At 27.3% G+C, this 4,395-nt stretch overlaps 1 non-coding gene across 1 annotated transcript; it reads right to left on the bottom strand.

Annotated features, from left to right (window-relative positions):
* Positions 1 to 1,001: 1,001 nt before the first annotated feature.
* LOC140981893 (small nucleolar RNA R71) lies at positions 1,002 to 1,112 on the bottom strand. The gene has a single exon (XR_012176168.1). It is a non-coding gene; the product is annotated as a small nucleolar RNA R71 (small nucleolar RNA).
* Positions 1,113 to 4,395: the final 3,283 nt, after the last annotated feature.

Raw genomic sequence — 4,395 nt, 5'->3', positions numbered from 1 at the left:
CGGTTGTTCTAAATGAAATATAATGATTTAATTTAACATTTATTTTATGCAGTTATATATTTATATAGTTATATATATAATCATAGGTACCATATATAAAATATCGGTGAATTCGGTATTTTCTGTAGTGGGAACTATATTATATTAGGTGTGTGTTTAAATATTTAATTTTCTTGGAACCATTATTTATGGTGGTTTCCTTTATTTTATTTTTAGTTAAACAATATTGCATAACCTAAGAATAAATCCTCGAGCCTTGACAGAATTTATAATTTGTAAACTTCGTTCTTGCATTTGGTAATCTATAAATTAATAAATTTAAATTTTAAATAACCTCTCTGTAGATCGATCTCGTACTTACGAAATATATTACTTGCAGACAACCTACACTTAGGTGAATTATAATTTAAGTAGTAGCAAGTTTTTGGCGCCGTTGCCGGGGAGGTATAAATTAAGTTTATATTTGTTAATTATGTTTTATATATAAGTATTGTGTTGTTTTTTTTATGAGTATTTGGAGTCGAAAAAAAAGTGGTAGACTTATTCGAGTATCTGAAAATAATTTAAACATGGATGATAATTCAAATAATCAAGATTATGATAACAATAATAACAATAATAATAATAATAATCAAGAACATGATCAATTAAGAACACTTAGGCACCATATGAACCCTATTAGAACTAGTGCATCATCTTGTTTAATTTTTTCCTCTTGATGCATATAATTTCAAATTTAAACCTCAAATTATTCAACTTTTACCAAATTTTCATGGCTTAGATTCTGAAAATCCATATTTACATCTAAGAGAATTTGAGTAAGTTTGTAACACTTATAATAATCAAAATTGTAGCATGGATATAGTTCGATTAATGCTTTTCCCTTTTTCTTTAAAAGATAAAGCTAAAACATGGCTACAAAATTTGAGATCAAGTTCAATAAGATCATGGGAAGAAATGCAACAACAATTTCTCAAAAAGTTTTTTCCTTCCCATAGAACAAACTCTTTTAAAAGACAAATTACTATTTTTTCTCAAAAACAAGGAGAAACATTTTATCAATGTTGGGATAGATATAAAGAATTACTTAATACATGCCCACATCATGGTTTTGAAACATGGAGAATAGTTTCTCACTTTTATGAAGGTCTAATACCTAAAGATAGGCAAATGATAGAATTCATGTGTAATGGAACTTTTGAAGATAAAAACCCAAATGAAGCTATGGAGTATTTGGATTCATTAGCAGAAAATGCTCAAAATTGGGATAATATAGGCACAATAGAACCACCAACAACTAAAATCAATAATTCAACAAATGGGGGTGGTATCTATAATCTTAAAGATGATATAGATATTCAAGCTAAACTTGCATCTTTAGCAAGAAAAATTGAGTCATTAGAAATGAAAAAGAGTGGTCAATTAAAAAGTATTCAAGAAATTGTTTGTCATATATGTGATACACATGATCATGCTACAAAAGATTGTCCAACATTACCTTCATTTAAAGAATGTCTCCATGAACAAGCAAATTATGTTAACAATTATAAAAAACCAATATTAGATCCTTTTTCAACATCATATAATCCTGGATGGAAAAATCATCCTAATTTTAGTTGGAGGAATGATAATAATGCACAACCCTCACAACAATATTTTCAAAATAACCAAAATCATCAAGGTTATATTCCTTATGTTACACCTCCAAGAAAAAACTTTGAAGATGTAATTCATGCATTTATCCAAAAGCAAGAATCTATCAATATTCAAAACAGTCAATCTATGACTGATTTGAAAGAAACTCTTGCAAAATTTGCATCTGCACTTAATATTCATGAAAAAGGAAAATTTCCATCTCAACCTCAACCTAATCCTAAAAATCAAAATCAAGAATTAAAAAATGAAAAAATTGATCAAATAAAATCTGTTATTACCCTTAGAAGTGGTAAAATAGTTAATGATCCATATAGTAATGAAAACAAGGATCATTTAAAATCAAAGAGTAAGGATGATAATCCTGATACTTTTGAGAATGATGATACCTTAAATTCTAAAAATAATATGTTGAATGATAAATCATCTGAAATAGTAAATGAATCAAATAAACCTCCACCATTTTCTCATGCATTAACAAATCATAAAAAACAAAAAAATGATTCTGATATCTATGAAGTTTTTAAACAAGTAAAGATAAATATTCCATTATTAGATGCTATTAAACAAGTACCTTCATATGCAAAATTTTTAAAAGACTTATGTACTGTGAAGAGAAAATTGCATGTGAAGAAGAAAGCATTCTTGGCTGAACAAGTAAGTTCTATTCTTCAAAATAATTCTAGTTTAAAATATAAAGATCCTGGTTGTCCAACAATTTCATGTATTATTGGAGAAAATAAAATTAAAAAAGCTTTGTTAGATTTGGGAGCAAGTGTGAATTTACTTCCTTATTCAGTTTATGAAAAACTTAATTTAGGAGAATTAAAACCCACTTCTGTTACTCTCTTACTGGCGGATAGGTCAATCAAAATACCTAGAGGTATTGTAGAAGATGTGTTGGTTCAAGTTGATAAATTCATATATCCTGTAGATTTTATTGTTTTGGATACACAACCAATAGAAGTACATAATGAAATTCCAGTAATATTGGGACGACCGTTTCTAGCAACTTCAAATGCTTTAATTAATTGTCGAAATGGAATAATGAAATTGTCTTTTGGAAATATGACTCTAGAACTTAATGTGTTCAATTTATGTAAACAACAAAGTATTAATGAAAATGAATATGATAATGAAATTGAAACAACTGTGGAAGAAAATGTACAAGAAGAAAACTTAAATCAACAATCTGAAGTTTTTTCAATAGAAAGTTTTGAGTCTGAAAATAATTTTAAAGAAGATGATAATACAAAACATGAATTAAAAGTTTTACCATTCGAATTGAAATATGTATTTCTTGGTGAAAATAAAACTTTCCTGTTGTAATTTCTAGCACTATTCTACCAAATCATGAAGAAGATTTAATTAAATTACTTAAAAAATATAAAAATGCAATTGGATGGACTTTGAAAGATATAAAAGGTATAAATCCTTTAATTTGCACACATAAAATTCATTTGGAAGAAAATGCTAAAACATATCAACAACCACAAAGAAGGTTAAATCCACATATGAAGGAAGTTGTTAAGAATGAAATATTAAAACTATTAGATGCTGGAATTATCTATCCAATCTCAGATAGTAAATGGATAAGTCCAACACAACTAGTACCTAAAAAGTCAGGCATCATTGTTATAAAAAATGAAAAGGGAGAGTTATTACAAGCTAGGATTCCATCTAGTTGGCGTATGTATATTGATTATAGAAAATTAAATGATGCAACTAGAAAAGATCATATCCCACTACCATTTTTAGATCAAATTCTAGAAAAAGTAGTAGGAAATTCTTATTACTGTTTTCTTGATGGGTATTCGGGGTATTATCAAATACCTATATCATTAGAAGATCAAGGAAAAACTACTTTCACTTATCCTTTCGGGACTTTTGCATTTAAAAGAATGTCATTTGGTTTATGTAATGCTCCGGCTACTTTTAAAATATGCATGTTAAGTATTTTCAGTGATATGATTGAAGAATTTGTAGAAGTTTTTATGGATGATATAACTGTTTTTGGAAACTCATTCGAAAATTGTATTAAAAACCTAGAAGAAGTATTAAAACGATGTGAAGAAAAAAATCTTGTTTTAAATTGGGAAAAATGGCATTATATGGTTAAATCTGAGATTGTGTTAGGTCATGTGATATCTAAAAAATGAATTAAAGTTGATAAAGCCAAAGTTGATGTTGTTGCTAATTTAACATCACCAAAAACGGTCAAAGAAGTTCGATCATTCTTGGGTCATACAAGTTTTTATAGACGGTTTATAAAAAATTTCAGCATAATATCTAAACCAATTTTGAATCTTTTAACAAAAGATACATAATTTGAATGGACTCAAAAAATAATTAATCTTTTAATTACATCACCTATTTTACAACCTCCAGATTGGTCTTTACCATTTGAATTAATGTGTGATGCAAGTGATTATGCTATAGGAGCTGTGTTAGGAAAAAGAAAAGAAGGAAAACCGTATGCAATCTATTATGCTAGTAGAACCTTAAATAGTGCCAAAATAAATTATTCAACTACTGAAAAAGAATTACTTTCTGTAGTATTTGCATTAGATAAGCTTCGATCTTATTTAATTGGTTCTACTACTATTATGTACACTGATCATTCTGTCGTAAAATATTTATAAGATAAACAAGATGCTAAGCCAAGATTAATACGGTGGATTTTATTGTTACAAGAATTTGATATTATAATTAAAGATAAAAAAAGAAAAGAAAATGTCGTAG

This window comes from Primulina huaijiensis, chromosome 7 (assembly GCF_012295235.1).
Source record: "Primulina huaijiensis isolate GDHJ02 chromosome 7, ASM1229523v2, whole genome shotgun sequence".
Taxonomy (NCBI): domain Eukaryota; kingdom Viridiplantae; phylum Streptophyta; class Magnoliopsida; order Lamiales; family Gesneriaceae; genus Primulina; species Primulina huaijiensis.
The sequence above is the reverse complement of the archived record's forward strand: the minus strand, read 5'-3'. Positions and strand labels throughout refer to the sequence as shown.